The sequence below is a fragment of the Chlamydotis macqueenii genome, chromosome 1, assembly GCF_036417535.1.
Source record: "Chlamydotis macqueenii isolate bChlMac1 chromosome 1, bChlMac1.mat, whole genome shotgun sequence".
In the NCBI taxonomy this organism is placed as follows: domain Eukaryota; kingdom Metazoa; phylum Chordata; class Aves; order Otidiformes; family Otididae; genus Chlamydotis; species Chlamydotis macqueenii.
In genome coordinates this window covers 192,354,011-192,374,006 of record NC_141556.1, presented here as the reverse complement: position 1 = coordinate 192,374,006, position 19,996 = coordinate 192,354,011, and the positions used below count along the sequence as shown (strand labels likewise).

The following is a 19,996-nucleotide window of genomic DNA, read 5'->3' as shown; positions in this document are numbered from 1 at the left end:
CCATGGACTTACTGTTTGATAATCCTCGGACAAATCTTTGTGCTCATTCTTCCTTCTTGAAGCGGAGTGGTACTTCTAAAATGTTTATAAGACACTGTTACAACCAAAGTCAGTCTCAAACGAGCAGATCCCCTGTCAGAGGCCATGGGTGCTGATCTGCAAGGAGGAGTTACCACAGCGGATGGCGTGCAACGACACTCTTTACGCTAAGTCTCAGTCTGGAGCATTACACATTGATGACTGGTCTCAGTGTCACGTCGAGGTTTGTGCCATATTGGATGATGTGAAACAAAAATTGCTTATTCCCCCCCCCCTCCCCCCCACTGGCTTACTTCTTTCGAAACGCTTTTGCACAGAGCACCATTAGGTCTCGTGGAAGTAATATATAGGTTCTATATAGGATATAATAGGTTCCTTTTTAGCAAGCTGGCAGCACATGTTAAGATACATTAGGCTGAGAACTGTTCAGCCTCACATGATGTAAACCACCTCCCAGTAAGCATCTGAACATGCAGCAGGGCAACTTTATCATTCAAGAAGTTTATACCAGGGCTGCTTCAGAGTGTCGTCCACACTTGCAACCCTTGTCTTCCGGCGATTCTCCCATCCAAGAAAAGACCAATCTCTCCTCAAAGTCTTCCTAAGTTAACTGGGCCCCTCACGTTTGAGGAACAGGCCCCACAAATCATACACATTTTTACACATCTGCTGACAGAATATTTGTATTGGCATTCATCTGATCCCCTTAGTTAATCCGGGGTTCAGTAATTTCTGTTCCAGATCCAATGCCTGAGCCAGTTGCTGCTGCTTGGTTATGATTGTTGCCTCCTAACATTTCTCCTCCTCGAGCTGGTGCTTCTTTCAAGACATTGCTGGTGAGAAGGCAAACAAATTCCAAATTGTCTATCGCAATTACCAATTGTTTGGCAAGGCGGGGTGCTTTATGGAAATCAAAGATCCATCTAAGTAATGACTCTAATTCTAAAACTGCCTCATTTGTGAAGAATTGCTGACAGACACATGAAGACAGCAGTTCTGCTACCTGAAATCATGTGAAAAGACATGAATAGTAAAGGAACACTAATGTTTCTACCTCAAGGAAAGTAATCTTTTTTTTTGGCTGGTTCGTGTCCTAAAGTTTAAACGTTTACACAGAATATGGAGCACAGGAAAACTGTAAAAAGCACAAGCATGCATGTGGCCTAGCGTGCAGGAGCTGATAGCTTTGCACATACTGAACTTCTTTAAAGTTTCTTCTGTGAAAAGCAGACCTGAAAGGAAGGAAAAGGTGGGCATTTATTCCCAGCTGTTGTCTAGAAGCAACAATTTAGCAGAAGGTGAGCGATGAGGAGCTGCTCATTACATGACATGTAAAGGTTTGCCTTTGTCTCTGACAGTTATATGCTAAGGCCTGTACAGGTTTCCATATTCCAGTGGGTTTCTTCTGCAGCCCTTGATGACAGAAATAAAAATAATTTTCTCCTCAGTTGCAGACAGTATCATTTTTTACAGAACTAGTATATGTTTCTTCTCTTGTTCATGCTGTGCCACATCCCTTCTGATACTTTACAAACATGCCTTCTTCTGCAAGCCTTACTGAAGTCCAAATCTGTTTTAAATTACACTCCACATGACAGGTGCAATCACGGAGATCACTCGGATAACACGAGCCACCTTTGACTTCAGGCACAGAGGCTTTGCTCACAGAATACTCAGGTCCTAACAGCCCAATAGGAGTGCTCCGGAAAAAAAGCTGCACAGGAAGTTTCAAAACCTCTATTTAGTAATTTTGGTGTTTTGCAAACTAGAGTATACTTTGGGAAAAGTCACATGGACTGGATGTTATATTGCAAAGCAAGAGTAAGACTATGATTTCTATTATATATGTGTTTTCAAATACGTCCATTTTTACAATATCCTTTGTAGCTACTTACCTGAAAACTAGTAGAAATGTTTGTAAGGAGCCTTTTGGTTCAACTCCTTTTCCATGCAAGGCAAGCCAAACTAGGATGGAAACATCAGCTATATACTCTCCACCTTTTTTTAAAGCACCCTTTTGTTTCCATTTTCTTCAGAGATAACAGAGAGAGGCCTCTCCAAAGACAGAAACTGTTCTTCTAAACAATGTACTGCTGAGTAGGAACAGAGAAGTTCCAAGAGAATGATGAAAACAGAGTTTTATTTAAAATTATCCTCTCACTTCAGATCATCTCCTGCACAGCTCACTACTGAAGACCTCCAGCAAAGACAAACAAGGATGGAGAATCCCAGACAGTAGAGACCACCTGGTTGGCAGTGAAGCCTGATCAAGAGAGATGCAGAGCAGGGATCTCATTCTCCCCAGCTCCCAAAATAACTTTGTGAAACACCTTGGTGAGACTCCTCCAGCAGAACTTTTGACGAAGACCTTGGAAAGTCTCTGCCCACTTGAGTGCTGTGGTTGCCAACAGAGGTGAGAAAAGGAGATGCATCAATTCCAGGAGACGCAGGATGCAGGGCAGCACACATCCCTCGGGGCAAGAAGGTTGCTGTTCCATGCCACCACCTTTTCTCACAAGTTTTGCTTTCTGTGAAGGACACTGCATATTCCCCAGTGGTTTGGCTGCAAGGCAGATGATTTCATAGCTCACTTTGACAATGAAGAGATTCAGTATCGTCACTGGACCTCCAGATTTTGTCACTCTGTCCTCCCTCCTAAGGGGTGAGATCATTGTTTCTTCGGGTTAGGATTAAGAAAATATTACAGTGAAAGTGGCACAATAAAAACTAGCTTGTCAGTTAAATCCAAAGCTCTATTAGGCTATTTTTAATGAGATATGAAAACCTTTCTCAACAAAAATGTTACATTTTCATCTCAAAACAAGAGCAAAACATCTGCAGAGACAGGGCACCTGGGCAAATGTACTTACGATGGAGCTGCTGGCAATTCAGATTGCCACTGTTGCTTTTGAATACTTCCAGCTGTACAGCAGGTAGGTTGTTCGCAGTGCACTCGGGAAAAGCACTGGCTAGATTTGCCCTTTTCCTGAGGTTGCAGTGCCAGCCTGCGTGTAGTTCAGATAAACACAATTCTCAGTTGCTTATTAGATGCAGGCTTATGACCAATTTTTTCATCTAGTGTCTTATTTGAAATTTTCAGGAGTGTGCTAGTTTTGGCTGGGATAGAGTTAATTTTCTTCATAGCAGCTAGAATGGGGCTGTGCTTTGGATTTGTGCTGAAAACAGCACTGATAACACAGGGATGTTTCAGTGACTGCTGAGCAGTGCTTACGCAGCGTCAAGGCCTCTTCTGCCTCTCACTGCACCCCACCAGCGAGTGGGCTGGGGGTGCACAAGAAGCTGGGAGGGCACACAGCTGGGACAGCTGACCCTAGATGACCAAAGGGATATTCCGCACCGTGTGATGTCATGCTCAGCATAGAAACTGGGGGAAGAAGGAGGAAGGTGGGGACGTTCAGAGTGATGGCGTTTGTCTTCCCAAGTAACTGTTCTGCGGGATGGAGCTCTGCTTTCCTAGAAATGGCTGAACACCGGTCTGCTGATGGGAAGCAGTCAATGAATTCCTTGTTTTGCTTTGCTTGCATGCGCAGCTTTTGCTTTACCTATTAAACTGTCTTTATCTCAACCTACAAGTTTTCTCACTTTTACTCTCCCGATTCCCTCTCCCATCCCACTGGGGGACCACGAGCGAGCAGCTGCGAGGGGCTTAGTTGCCGGCTAGGGTTAAATCTCGACAAGAAGATGCTTCAAATATTTCCTTAAAATCATTTCTGGAAGAGAAAGATTCCATTCAAATAAATGAGACTTAGCATGGCTGCAAAGAGTAAAAATGCATGGAATGTGCTTTCCTTTACCTTTCCCGCTGGATTTGCTCCCATTGCATCAAGTAATCTGCATATATTGCTGGCTCTCTTCTAATTGTGAGCATTATCTAGAGAACAGCGTTTCAGAAGGCCATTTGTCCCTTCGGTGAGGCTGGCTACTCTAGATGTGCGAGTAAGCGGCAACCGAGGAGAAGCAGCAGCCAGACAAGGTAACCTCAGCTGACTAAAGGAAGTGGTCTGGGAGAAGCATGCAGGGAGCAGGGATGGCACTGGTGCCGCGGCAGTAATTTCCTTGCCAGGCTTCATGTGCAAACCAGCTGATTTCTGTCGACATGCAAGCCCTGCAAACAATTCCATTGTTTCTAGAGCAGATACGTTCTTAAATCAGGGTCAGTACTTACATAGTGTGAACAAAATGGATAACATTAAAATTTGTAGACTTTTTGAGCAATTAACAGATACACTGTAAAGCATCCAAGAAAACATATTTCATGGCAAAAGCATATAGCCACACTGTTCAGCTCATGAAGTGGGCAAAACTGATGGAGATACATCAGGACGGACTCTTCTGATGATGATCCGTATGCCATGAACGTTTTTTCACGTGAACATTTTTTCAAGTGAAAATGAGTATAGAGAGCAACCATTTCATGGTAACAGTAATGGAAATTATTTACTGTTACAACGTATTCATACCTTTAGCATCTTACTCCTTATGTATAAGTACATGACTTCTTTAAATGCCTCTGTGAAGCTCTCAATGCAGAGTTTCAGACAGATGGGAACTGTGTTCAGCTTCAACAGCAAAACAGAGTATAAGAAATGTTCTTCTAGAACTGCACTATTTCTGAAATCACTGACCTGTTGAGATGTTTGCTTCGCTGAGAGCACAACATGCAGTGCAACATCCACTTATCTCTTCAGCTTTCTGGAAACATTGCATCAAATATTCAATTCTCAAAAATCTGCAGACCATTTACGTGATCGTACACTCAAGTCCACCACCAAGATAAGAGTTATCAGTTGTTTCTAATAAACCCCAAATGCTGCTGTCCACCTTCACAGACACTCTCCTCTAAAGGTACTAGTACTCAGCCTCCCTCACTCCAGTCTAGAGGCAGGTAAGCCTCTGATGCTGACACTGCTATTAAACTTCTACACCTGAACAAGCAGAATCCAACTGGGCTTAAGGTGATGAAAAATATCTGTGATTCCTTTCCTTCCTATCTTATCCAGCCTAGAAGATTCAACAAGATGCACTCCTTTACAGCCAGGACTCCTTTAGATAGCCCTGAATGCTACATGTTAAATTGGAAAGATTCATTGAGCCAGGTGTAGTGCTGGGACAGAGCTACTATTCCCTTATCTATATGTTTTTTGAAAATATACAATACACAAACATCACTCTGACCTGTACTCTGATCCTTTATATAGGACTCTCTCCATATCTGCAACACAGGCTAACCCATCTGTTTCTGAATATGGAGAAGACACCTTAACACTGACATAGTTATTAGAAATTAAACTAAATAACTAAAATATTAGTTATTAGTAATCCTAGCACAGTATTATCTCCACAGAACAGGAAAATTTATGGGATGCTGACAGCCGAAGAAATAGGGGATGCAGCACACATCGCTATCTGGTAACTACACAGGATCTACCGTGATGTCTATACTACAGTTACAGGAACTGCTGGAGGAAATAACAATTAGCTTGCAGCTTCAAAAAGGAACTTGCATAGTTCAACAGAACAGTCTTGCTGTTTCACTGAATACAGCCAAGTGTGTAAGGCTGTCACTGAGCAGTGTCCCTCTCATCCCTGACAACACAGTGCTAGACAGTGGAGCGTTTCTCATTCATTCGAGGAATTGTCCACATATTCAGAAACTTCATTAAGCTGCTAACTTCCCAACGAGATATGGGGCTCAAGGAAGATTACAAGTACTACAAGTTATCAGAGTGAATCACTTAAGGAGGGAAAGAACATAAGAAGCCTCAAAAAGCTGTTATCCTTTCTCCATCTCTCTCTTTTCTGTCCCCTTTCTCTCCTTTTCCTCATACTCCTGTGCAAAGATAAGCTTGAAAACGCACTGTGGCAGCTGTACCTACTCACCAAATACTCATCAGTAGCATTATTTAATGAGAAAGCAATTTTCTAGCCACCTCTCTGAGGGATAACCCCCAGAACGATTACCCAGTATATATTATACTCCAGTGGGTACTGCATTGGTCAAAAACCTACCATTATATGCAGCTATCCCAATTTATTACTGGTTCAGGAAGGAGGATCACCTCTTAAATGGCCGCTCAGAGAAATGAAGTCATGCTAGTATTCTTATGGAGCCTGTCTCCAGCTTCTATTATAACCATCCTGTTTCTTCCGCCATCATCTTTCCCAGTGCCACCATCTCCCTTTATTTTAAGGTTTCTATTCCAGGATGTGGGAGACTCAGAAGAAAGGGAAGCATCCTAGGATGTGAGAAATTACATACTTTACATCTACTAAGCCTGTGATACCAAAAGGCATTCAAGAGAATGCCCATTTCTCTCGTCTCTTTCCAACAACAGACAGTTGTTCTGAGAAGGGCTCTGTGAGCTCATCATCACAGGGGGACAACTTTTATCCCAGGTCACCTTGGGCTACCAAAATCTTAGTATTAACTTTTCCATTAACACACACTTGTAGACGAAACCTATTTAGATTAGTACTTTCTTAACTAGAGGCCATTTGGCTTTCTATTGTATCCTTATTCACCCTTACTCCTTTTTCAGGAGTTTTAGAGGATTTTAAGTCTTTTACATTATTTTAATTCTCCTTTTTTCCTCATTTACTATGTTTCCATGAACTTTAATTTTGCTGAAACAAATTAAGTCTTTTACCGAATACACTCCAAGTTTCACTGAGGCAATGTTCCTACAAAGGAAAGGCATACTCTTTTCTAAGTCAAAAAGCAAGACAGTTCGGACAGAAAGTCAATGACTTTCAAATTTGTGTAAGACACAAGGTTAGACAAACGTGCATTAAACTGATCTGCAGAACTGGGAGTTTAAACAGTTTGTAGTTCAATTTAATGGAAATCTGATGGTTTCCGTGAGGGCTAAGTGTGGATCTGGGAGCATGGATTCAATTCAGATGCTGATATGCATTATACGCATAAAAGTAGGGATAGGCTTGGGTAGGCCAAGAAGCTTTGACCAGAAAGGCATCTGATTAGCCTCCTTAGGGAGGCTCAACTTAACTCAACCTTGTCCTAAAACATGGATAAAAATAAAAATAAATAGCCACTCCTTTGAGAAGAAATACTGAAGCAGTAAAACTTTCAAGAGCCTCTTTGAAGCTGTGGATTTTGATTGTTTGAACTCCTATATGACTTAATGGTGACAGCTTTTATAACAAAAGAAGTTCTTGATACTATGTTACTTTTTTCTATTATAGCATAACAGATGACACAACTGTTCTAGGGTTTCCAAATATAAGCAAGTGGCTACTTACGGGATGTAAGGGATGCAAATATTCACATCCATTCAGTCTGTTAGTAACAAAGGTTTCGCATTCAATCCTACAAAATTTTAGCAAGCACGTATTACTGTATTATCCATAGCACTCAAGATTTTGCTGTGTTATTGCTGCTTTACAATTATTATTTTTATTTCACTTCTATCTCCTTAAAAACCTCAACACAAACACAAATACTTTTGCACCCCTCCTGCACACCCATTTTTACTGATTTGATAGCCCTTTTGAAGTTATGAAGCATTTAAATGTTTTTAAAATGATCCATCCTTTTCTGTCGTCTAATAATTTCATACTCAGATATGTTTAAGTCATATTAAATAGTTGTTTATTTTATCTGACCTTGCAAAAACATCAATTTCTGACCATACTAACATAGAAATAACTAGTGAAGTAATTTTACTTCTCTGTATGTGACCAGAAAAATACAGTTTTAGGTCTGTTTTTTAATAGAAAAATTAGAGAAGGGACAGAAGAGAGCCACAAAAATAATCCAGAATGTGAAAAAATAATGAGACCCATAAAAATCTTGATCTGTTTAGCTTTAAAAAAAATTTGAGAAGTAACTTGATTACAGGGTAAAAGCACCTTCCTGGGGAGAAAATAGTGAGTACTAAAGAGCTCTTTAAACCATCAGAGAAAGGCATAAGAAGAATCAATGACTGGAAGCTGAAGGCAAACAAATGCAAATGGAAATCAGGTAGAAAATTTTTAGCAGCAGGCATGATTACTACTTGTATTATCCTAGTACCTAGTTATGGATCAGGGCTCCCTCACACTAGGTGCTAGTGAAAAAACCAACCAAACAAACAAAAAAAAACCCAACAAACCAACCCAACTCCCCCCCCCCCAAAACCCAAAACAAAAAAACCAAACCAAACCAAAAAACACCAGAAAAGAAAAACAGCCCCTGCCAAAATGTTACAAACACCACATAAGACGAAGTAACGTAATAAATCAATTATAATATTATCTGACATAACAGGCAGCAGTTTCAGGCCATGGTTTCACAATACAAAGTGTTGAGATACTGGCTCAAGGTGGTTTTACCCTATCAAGACTGATTCTTCCTGCTCCCACAATTTCTCTATAGCCGTGAAACTTTGAAAACTGATCCTTTTTTTTTTTTTAAAAAAAAAAGTGTTAGAAGCAGAGTTTTCATTATTTTCTTTACAACATAATGCCAGTGGAACTGATGTACTTCTGCAAGCATTTTGATTTTTATGAATTTCAATGAATGGCTTGACCAAGATTTTCCTAACTACCCTTATATCCCAGTATCATCTCCACTGCTGTTCACAGGACATCTGGATTTGCTGCATTACTTGTGGGAAAATACTGCATAACCCAGAGAAAAGCACACAAAAGCAAAGCATGATGTTGCTTTGTTTTCCTCATAGCAAATCACTAGCCTGGTCACCAAATCTGAAGCGTCACCCATGGATAAGGGAGAACATTAACAAAAACTGAAACCTAGCTCAGAGCCTGGCAAGATTTCTCTGGAAAAAACCTATCATCCTAATCCAGTCTAATGTAAAAGATAAAGACACGAGCTTGTGATTCCCAACACCATTGCTCTGGTACTGGAGTCTACACACCATCCTCAGTAGCTTACAAATACAACAAGCCGCTACAGTTTGACCAAGAAGATGACTAAAGGGGGAGGTTGAGAGCAATATTTTTCTATATAAAAGTTTTTGTAACATATTTTTGAGATCAAGAATCATATGGATTGCCCCTGAAATTCATCTGTGAGAAAACTAGGAGACGTGAGGAGTGCTTCCTTTTATTTTCCAACAGAAAAACATGGATAAGATAAAACTCCACCTTTGATTTCCATTTCTTTATTTACACTATTAGCAGACTATAGCAACACACTGCACACCCCCAGCATCTATTGCACTGAGAAACTTCAGAGTAGCTAATTTCTTGGGCTGGGAATGCTGAAGAGAAAACAAAGGCCAGAGTACACTCTCCACAAATAGCCCCTGAGGCTGAAGGCAAATGAATATACCCATGGCATTTACTACTCAGCCTTCTTCCTTCCCTTCCTCCCGGAGGTGGCCAGCGTCCTCTTACCAGTTGATGTTCTGTATTGCACAGAGCTGAACAGTCATGTTCAGGTGCTAGACAGTGAAACGGTTCCAGCCAGATCTAAAAGCATTCATTTTTTCTTGTTTCTTGTTAAAAATACTCCAAGGTAAAGCTATAATAAGTTACATTAAAGTAAAGTTACTTCATTGCAAAGTTTAAATACTTAATAACCTAAATATTTGGCCTCATCCACTTTGCTAAACTTTTCCAAAGGACCACGGCCGCCCTGTGTGTGCAGGACACACACTGCTCAGGAAATGAATCAGGGTAGTGTATCGAATTAGATTATTTATAGGTTGGTATATGTGTTTGCTCTAGAAGTTGTGCAGGGAACAAGACAGACAACTACAGGAAGAGTGCGATGGGCTTGTGGTTAAGGCAGTTGAACGCCACACAGGAACACTCCGTTCTGCCTCTGCCCTCGCCACCGGCTTCTGTGAATGAAGAGCGAGTCAGACCAAGCACCTTGGCAGAGGGCCACCAACCTTGTCTTCCTCCTCTTCTGGGAGTCCAAACCGAAATACCTTTGATGTTGAAATGCAAAGCAGCTGATTAAAATGGAAGCTTTGGCTTTTGAGGGAGAAATGGAGCTGGAGGCACAAGGTTAAAAGGCAGGAGAACCCAATTAATAACATTGACTTTACTACTAACTGAACGAGTACCTCGGTTTTCTCGTTGGTCAAACGGGACAACAGTGCTTTTCTGCTGTTCTGGGAATATGCAAAAATTCATCAAATACTGTGAAGCTCTTAGGTATCACTGTAACAAGCCTACAAAAGAAAAAATGAAGGTATTTCTGATTCTCTATATACAGAGAAAGTTTTTGAATCTTTTCATCTGTTAATTATTCTACATTGCTACATACTTGCTTTAAAAAGTCTATACAATATGAATACTAACATGCACAGAGATGGAGTATATCCATTTTTCCCCCTCAAACTCTATTTTTAATATGATTTTGCAAAGTCTTTCCAGCTTCTATCAGAGCTATTTAACTTCAGTACTCAGTGAAACTGCAATAGTCATATGGAATAGGACAGAGAATAGCACTTAGTGTAAACAAAAGATATTATCTGGTTCACAAAAATAAAATATCCTCACAGTCAGCTGTAGAGTACGTCATGTAACCACAGCCACAGAAATAGAAAAGCAACAAGAGAGCTAGTATAAGTTAATGCCTTTTCCTACTTATTTTATCGGTCTACATCACAGCGTATCATCATATTGAAAGCTTTTAGTAATAGTAGGCTACTAAGAAAACAGCATATTGAGAAATAAAATAAAATAGATGTACTTTGTGTCCAATGAATAAAAAACAAACCTACCAACATCTTTAAAAATGACTTGAATAGAGTTCCCACACTTACTCTGATTTCAAAATCTGAGTTAAGAGAAATACCACAATAACTGAAAATACAGGTGATCTCCTCCATTTTAGATAGGAAGCCATTGAATTTAAAAATATACCATAACAACCACGGCAATCTTGAGTTTCTGGCACACGACAACAGAAATATTTTAACAATGTCTAACAACATCCCAAGCACATGGTGTCCGAACGCTACTAAAGTAGATGTGCATGGCACTCAAAGACAATACCATTTTGTGGGATAATTTTCATTAATTAGAAGCAAATAGACAACGGAATAAAATAGAAATTTAGGTTCAGGCCTACAATCAGATCTTCAGAGTAGAAACTTGCAGTCAGCCAGAGTCCCATCAACTCAGTCAGGCCCCATGGCTATCGAGGTCCATTTGAACAAATCCAGTGGCAGGATTAGGGCCTAAATATGTAAACAGAAAAAGGATGAAATCAGGTAACACAGAGCACAGCTCTAATTAAAGAGACACCAAACTAGTCCCAGAAAAATAATCTGAGTGTTTAGACCATTACAAGATCTACATTTTGACCACAAAATGCTGCGGCTGCAGGAAAGGCTACAGCGATATCTTACATCAAGAGGTTTATAGAGCATTAATTGATCCCAGCATATTCCCCTTCAGGCAAACATGAGTACCTGCAGTGTGTTTGCTCACCTCCTGTGTGCTGCTGCTTTTTCATCTTTATACATAATTTGTTTTATTATTTTAAATAAAAGTGGTCTAAAATCAATAAAGGTGATATTTTTATCTTCATAAACTCTTCATTTCTAGACATGCAGGTTTTTAGCCCCTTAGTAACATGGTGGCAAAACCTAAAAGGAGATAATCTTACTATATTTTAAAACACTGTAAAACTGACAGAAAGTTATATTATTTCTACAAAAACATTCACTGTTACACTTATCTGAAGGTTGTGAGAAGTTCTAGCTTGGCAGCGTGTTAGATGAAGTAACTTCTTATGCTGACGTTTCTCTCAAGCATACTAATAAAAGCTCACGTTACCATACACCTAGTATCATACACAACTGCCAATGAGAAAATCTACTGTTTCAAAAAAAATGTCTACTTTGTAAGGAGGTTTGCCTACTGAAATACAAGCTTTAATACAATAGGAATGTGCAACAGCTGCAGTGAAGATACCACAAGAATATCAGGTTTATGGCGGAAAAAGCACACAGAGCATTGGGCTACACCGTGGAATATCGTGTCATCTGAACTTCAGCAGCAGCACTTATCTTCCACCCCAGGAAGGGGCTCCTGCCTTCTGGTGCGCCTTGCACCTTCACCAGTACCACCTCTTTGCGACAGCCAGATCAAAGACAGTATGAGGTTGTCCAGAAATATGATACCATTCTTCCCTTTACTATATTTAATAGAGTTATGTGTTCAGAGATCAGCATGTAACCAGATAAATCAATCAATATAACACACTTTCTGTCAAAAAAAAAACCAAAACCCAAACATTCAGGAGAATCAGCTATCTCTGATTACTTTTACTTCTCCTACTTGATGGCTTAAGACGCAACAAGATCCTTCATACAAAATAAATTAATGAGTTTTAACATTATTGCAAGAGAGGACATGAACATCTGAAATTCATCTGAAATTCTCCAGCACTGATGGAGAGGCAAGGACTCAAACTGTTATTATTTCTAGGTGGAAAAAAAAATACTATATACAATGTTTTCTGCTCACTATGCACACAGACATTAAGACGCACTTTTCGCCGAGATGTGATACTGACTTAACTTAGACTACTTATATATGAGGAAACTCAGATACGAAAGACAGATGTGATTTCCAGAATCTGTGAAAGAAGGTAATGTTTTTGTCTTCTTAGTGTTGGTGCTAGCTCACGATAGATAGGAAATTCTTTATTTCCATTTTTATGCTGAATTCCCACTTCTATACTGCATGCATGTCAGAAACTGGTACAGGATAAAGAACCTGCAACACCACACTTGGAACACAGTGTCGTATTTGGTTATTTTCCCTCAAGAAGTTACAGACTCAAACCTGGCTACCACTCAGTAAGCACTCTGGGGTGGGGGAGCTCACTGATTTTGAGCATCCAGCCACCAGGATCCCACAGACACAGCGTGCTTTTTTGCCCGCAATGTCTGGCATGCCATGAAGTGCATTCGCTCACGAATTTATAAATTCACAAATTTTTAGCAAGCAAAAGGTCATTTACTGCCTTAGCTGGCCATCACTGCTCTTTCTCTGAATAACCTGGAAGTATTGAAGGTCTATTAATATCAAATTCCTTTCCAAAGAGTTACATTTCTGAGGAAAGGCAATTTTAAAATTTCTCTTCCCCGAGCATACTACATACTTTTAACACTTTAATCTGGACACCTAAGACAATCTTTCTTCTTGCGCTTGCAAAAATGCATTAACAGTTTATGTTTCCACACCTAGTAGAAAGGTATCTATTGTAAAAATAGTAATAAAGAAAATAAAAAGCTGTTCAGTTTTTTTTTTTATTCAGGTTATGCCTCACTGATCTGAAACTTGACTCATCTCTGGTTTAAGTGAGAAAAGCCTAGAAACAACTCAAATTCACACCTGTTTGCTCCCATGCCCATGCGACTATATGCCAGTGCAAAACCAGCCAAGAGCAGATATTACTTCCTCTCTCCTTTCTCTGGTCCCCCTTCTCAACCTGTGAACTCTGGGATGTGCTGAAGGGGGAAGGAAAGAAAGAGACTGCGGCTGGTGTGGGACCCGGCTATAAAAGCCTCAAACAAACAGAAAGTTTCCTCCTGGGGAGAATTCTTACATCATCAGGCAGGACCAGAATGAGGAAGCGCATCAGTTAATTATATTGCTGAAGTACTATGGAGTATAGTTATTAGAAGACTTGACTTCATAATTTAATTGTAAAGAAATTACTGTACCGGTGTTCACTATTACTATAAACCAGATAAAAAGATCAGTGCCTTCCCAGCAAATGCAAAATGCAGCTTTTCATGCTCACCACCCCACTGCGACATTGCAGATCAAACTTAACAATTAATGTCCAGTCCTTGCTGGCAGGTGAGGAAATATTCTAAGCAACATTATGTGGAAAGCAATTGCAGGAGTCAAGAACTCTAATAAACAATACGTTTATATTTGAGAACAGATCTTTAAGGTTTTTATATGAATGACTTAATTGCTGGTGACGCACACAAAGCTGTGCGGCTACACCATCATCCTGCCTACTGCTCAGACACATAACTCTAGCATGACCTTAGATCCCAAATTTACTCCAAATCCTAAGATTCGTATTCATAATTTGCAGATACATTCAGTGCAAATTCCCAATATAGTATTTTTCTTAATTCTTCCAATCAGCTGAAGCATTCAATCAGGTCGTCATCATCATCGCATTTTGATTCAGCAACATTTTTCTCTGTGCTTTTGAGAAATGCAGTCTAATCTCACTCACATTCATTCAGAAAACTGCTGCAAAGACCTTCTTCCTAGTCGATCACTTGAAGAACGTGTCACTGTCTCCACAGCTCTCCCTGACTTCTCCTCTAATATCTGTTACTTGTCTTCACTTTCAAGGCCCCTCCTCACTTATCACCACTGCACCTACTGTTCCTTCATCACCGTCAGGAAGCCAGTTGTGGTTTGCTCGCATTTGAAGCCAGGCCAATTTTCATGAAACATAAGCTGAAAAGACTGTTAGACCATACTGTCCAATTTTTTTTATTATTTTGTGTTTGGCTAAAACACTTTCCAAAACCCCCACTTTTTACTGGGAAAAATAAAAAAAAACACCCAAAACCAAACCAACCCATTTGGAGACACTTCTTGAATCTCTTCCCTGCATATCTCACACCTGTTATTCAGTGTCAGTAGTCTAGCTTCCAGCTCCTCTCTCACTCACGTTATTTTTTCAAACAAATCTCTTACACCTTTTCCTGATTTACACCTTACACTTAAGGAAACTTCCTTAAATATCTGAAAACATTCATCACTGCTCTTTTTCAAAGCCTTCTCTGAAATTCAGCTTACTAAGATGCCCCTAGAGTCCCTGTGAGCAAAATACTGGTATGAAGGTACACACACGCCACCTAATTTTAAGTATCTAAAGTAGGCAAGTGTGCGATGTAAGAGACAGATCCACCTATACAGTAAATGGAGAGAGCCTCCTGTTGAGTACAATTTTGATGAAAGAACTCCTGAAGTATTCCAAACTGTCCTCTAGATAAGCTGTGGAAATGGCCTAGGGAGATCAGTCTTCTGATCTAGATACATTAATTGGATGCCTGAAGTATGACTGCTACCCCTCAACTCCTAGTATTTCCCTTCTCATCTGCATATATTTTCTGCTTTCAACTGTATTATATTTACATTGCAAACATTTAGGGTTGCAGGTGATCTTTTCAGCCCATGTTTGTGTGGTGCATAGCATCACAGGAACTTCAATGCCCAAATAACACTATTTTACAATAATACAAAACCAGTCTTACAATGCTATACAGTATTTTATTAAACAGCACCTGATCACGTAATTATCATAGAATTATGTACACATGCCAGGTAGAAGATGCACAGCTATACATCAACTTTAACTTTGCTATTTTCTAAATTCCTTAATGCTATAACAAAGAGCTTAAATGTGTTCATGGCTGGCACCAGCTGGTTTTCTCCCCAGAACGAATGACAAGCAAATCCTCAAGACAATTCAATACAACCTAAGAGGAGGGAGAGTAAGAGTGACGGGAAGGTGTACGTGGAGCCAGGATGCATACAGAAGAAGCAGGGTGGGGGAAACAAACCATGGAAACCCTTGTCATGTGTGTGACAGATGTCATAAGCTATTTTCTGAAACAATCAATAAGAAAATGGTAAAACATAGGATCGTTAAGGGAAAAGCAAGAAATAAGGAGCTCTTTCATATATGCAAAGAGTTCATGCCCCACAATGCACGCTTCTCCCTGTTAAACTCATTGAACTTTAAACATACCCTATTAAAAAGGAGATTTCAGTAATGTGAAGAGCATCCCTACAGCCCAAAATAAGGAAGCAAAACCTCTAGGTATATCTTACTTGTTAAGAAAATCTCTGAGTCTCCAAAAGCATGTTTATTGCTGGGAAAAAGATAATAAGATATTATGAAGAAACAATGAGCTTCAAGAAGTTATTTGAATTAAATACAAATTTGGAAATCTAATCCTAGTACAAACAATAAGCAGAAGTCATACCAGGCATTATGTACAAAAGGAATAGAATAGAACAACTACTACTGATTATGATCTAGTTCTTGCTCTGGATCTATTCATCCAGATAACAGAAAATAAGTTATTTCAAAGCTCAAAGTAAGAGAATTCCTCCTGAAGCAAACAAACAAAAAGACCTAAGACAGACAGCCATAGATCAAAACCTGATGAGAATAAACAAGGCAAAATATTGGATTAAAGTATCGATTTCATTACAATAAATTTCATTAATGACAAAGAGTTAAATGCAAAGTGTTTCAAAAGAATGGTTTGGTCCTATGTTACGGTATGGTTGTTAATCATCCAGACACTGGGGTGAGTGAGTACCATGGAATAAAACCTGCAGTTATTTGGGTTACTCGTAATAATGGAAAACTATTAATCTAACTAAAATGAATGTGGGCCCAAAAACGCCAAATCCAGTTTAAATGATGATAGATAACAAACACATACTAAAATGAACCCAAGAGAAAATAGTCTGTGTTTTATGAGGTTTCAAATTAAAGGCACAACTGTAGGGAACTTAGTGTAATAAAACTCAGTATGTTAGGCAAGGGGAACATAACAACATTTCCAGATAAGTTAATGTTACCCACTGACATTTATTCTCCCATAGATTTAATTCACTCACACTCTTACGCTCACTTACTCACAAGCACCAAGACTTAATCTGCCCAAATGGCCTGGCCAGGATAACTTATGTGCGAAACAGAGGACAATGGCCGTCAGCTGTGAACTCCTCACCCCATTTCAGGAGTTGTTCTTAATTAGCAATAAAAAACTAGGGTTTTGAGTGGATCCTTTAGGATATCCTTCAGGAACCATCAACTGTGACAAGACAGTCTTTTGCCTCAGGATCTTGCTTACCTCACCTTCCATAAATCTTAGGCCATATTGCTGCCCACTGTCTGGTTTTCCTCGCTTGGAATATAGGTCTGACATGTACGCCTGCAGTCTCTCCTCCTGTTTGGCTAACAGGAAAAAGGACGGTGTATGTGATATACTACAACCTTGCTGCCATCCTCCTGCTGTTAGGATGCAAGATCTTCAGCTGGCAAGTCATCTGTGCTGTGGCACACAGATACTGCTGGGAATGGTGTCCTGGAAACAGTGCCCTTCGTTATCAGGACAGGCCGTTTCTGTAACCTTTTGTTTTGCTCTTTCACCTTATGCTTACACACACATTTCCATCTATCCTACATTTATACCAATCTTAACACTTCCATTACAACTCTGCATAGTTTTACGCTAGTTAAACTGATTTGATCCAGACCACTGCAGAAAGGACATGCTCCGTACTTCCACCTCCTCCTTCCTTTGCCATGTGCTCCTTTATTGTCCTTACAACAACAGCAGTAGCCATCACTGGTAAGCCTGCTCAGGGAGCAAAATCAAGAGAAAAATCAACCCTTTATAGGTAAGACTAGGATATACTAGATACAAAGTAGAGTTTCATGGATTGGATCACTGGGGCAGACAAACGCCAGCATCAGGTGCAAGGGAAGTGGTAGGACTGCCACTGTTTAATGGAAGGCGTTCATTAGATCAGTGATGTCGTAATGGGAAAGGACACCAAATGCCTGGGCCTCAGGAAGGAACTAGGGCACCACTTCAGCAGTTTAGTGAAAATCTCTGCTCAACACGCCGCTACACTCAAAATAAAAATAATGAAACAGGCTGCTTAAACAATAGAAGAGAATTAGAAGAAAGCCAGTGTAATAGGATTATAAAAATCAATGCTGTGACCTCACCAGAAAAACCACATGTGGTATAGGTCACCTCTTTTCCAAAAGGATACTGAAGAACTGGAAAGGTTCAAATGTGAACAATGATAAGCATCGAAAATATCATACAAAGGGAAACTGGCAAGTTTAAAATCAAGAGTGTTATGAGTGGACATAAAAAAAATAATAAATGTTCCAGAGAGATCTGATCAGATGTTTCTATCTTTGCTACCTTATAACACAGGAAAAAAAAATACTGAGAAACATTCAAAGTGTGGAAAATTCAAAACTGATCAGAAGAAAGGTTTTTCACATCAGATGTAATTTATTCATATTGATTATCCAGGAAATTCAGTTATTAAAGTTAATACAATGCCCCTATCAACAGTAGTATAGATCAAACCAGTCACTACAAATAGAAATCAGGAAGAAACTTATTTGGAATTTACATCAGCTGAAGCATTAGTATATATTTACTAGTGAAACAAGAAACTGCAGTATGCTTTAAGCCAGTACGATAACTCCTGTGTAAAAATATGAATTAAAAAAAAAAAAGGAATAGCAACTTGATTTCCTTATTGAACTTTTATTCACAATCTCACACTAACTTTTCCTACAGTTTGCACGAAATGCTATTAATAGCTCACTATTGACACTACAGTCAAAGCTAGAAAATTTTGGAACAACTGAAGTTTGGACACATTAAGCTCTTATGTAAGCAATAAAGGCAAATACATGAAAGATGAAAATCAGCGTGATTACAAACTCAATTTCTACACCACTGTAGGCCCTACCTAAAATGTCTTTTGCTTGATTTCCAATCACAGCCAATTTCTTAGAAGTTTGTCTGTTTTTCAAAGACCTGAAATTGAACATTTTTCCTTTTAGGAAAATAATTTTTTTTAAAAAGAAAAAAATAGTTTTAACAAGGATTCCCATCACAAATCTTGCTAAAAAGCACAAAAAAAAAAGTGACTACTTACTGATCATCCACAAACAGAGGAGCTTAAGAGCGCCAATTCCTCAGTGTGCCACCACTATACCGCTTGGTTATCTTGATTAGATCATTCTGGTTTAGTTTAAAATGTACATTGTCACAGTACACACTAGAAAACACATTACCCCATCGTATTAGTCATGACAAAGACATACAGAAAATTGTAATTCTTTCCCAGAGAGTCTTAATTTTCTTGATAATTTATTGACACAACAGGAAAAAAAAAAAAAAAAGAAAAAAAGCACAAGGATGGGACAGTGGGGGAACGGGAAGGAGAGGCTGCCAGCACTGCCAATGCAAGGATGGAACTTTACGGTTTAGCAAGTGGCTGGGTCAGGTAAACAGGGCAGGAAAAAACAGCTAAACCATCATGCAGGACAAATGAAGACTCAAAAGGTCAAAAATACAGACAGCACAAAGGACCTGAATGATCGCCTGGGAACTCTTCTACAGAAAGAATGCAGCTGGTACCAGGATGAGAGAAACTGAGAAATTTAAATAGCTACATAAACTTTCAGCAGTGGCACTTGAATGTGGGCAGGGGTACTGGTCTTCTTAGAGAAGGGAATTTCAGACAACATACAGCTGTAGGTCGGAGAAGACCGTACTGTCGGCAGTGACAGAAAAGCTGTCTGGCATAAAAGCCAGCCAACCGGCTGCAGAAAGGCAATATACAGTGTCTGAATCCAAAAGGCAACAGACCTTTCATCTCTGTTGTGAAAGCAGCAGACCATTCACCACCAGGAAATCAGAACATAAAATTTACTCCCTTGTTTAGCTTGTTCAGTTTTGTACACGACACAGGCTGTGAATTTGTGAGTAAAAGAATTGTTGCCTACCAGATTTACGTTTGAGTTTTACCACTTTTGCCTGTGATTGGTTTAATACACACCACTGACAAATAGTGATCACTTTCTAAAGTAAAAGGGACATTTTGCTTTCCTAAAGCTATTTTATTATATGCTTGAAAATATGTACCAAATATACATAACTTGAAATATTCTATTTTGCACATTTACCTGCAAAGTTGTCGCACCTCCTGTTTTCCTTTTAAGGAGACTATGGGGAAGCGCAGTAAAATAAACACATAGGGGAAGACGTGTAAACTAACTTATTTTGGAGCTGAAGGAATTTCTCATTAAAGATGTTTCTTTCCTCATTCTAATGGTATGAAAGCTACTTATTTGATAATAAAAGTTTTTGGACTGAAACAGACATTTCTGAACTTCTTGTTGAAGATT

The 19,996-nt window shown here is 39.4% G+C and overlaps 1 long non-coding RNA gene across 2 annotated transcripts in view; it reads right to left on the bottom strand.

The window, feature by feature from the left end:
* Positions 1–2,044: 2,044 nt before the first annotated feature.
* The window catches only part of LOC147602367 (uncharacterized), a 34,702-nt gene continuing 16,750 nt past the window's right edge, over positions 2,045–19,996 (bottom strand). For both annotated transcript variants that reach the window (XR_015257833.1, XR_015257834.1), the window contains 3 exons: positions 11,111–11,219; positions 10,098–10,205; positions 2,045–2,694 (listed from right to left, as the gene is read on the bottom strand). This is a non-coding gene — a long non-coding RNA (uncharacterized LOC147602367). The remainder of the gene's footprint in view (positions 2,695–10,097; positions 10,206–11,110; positions 11,220–19,996) is intronic.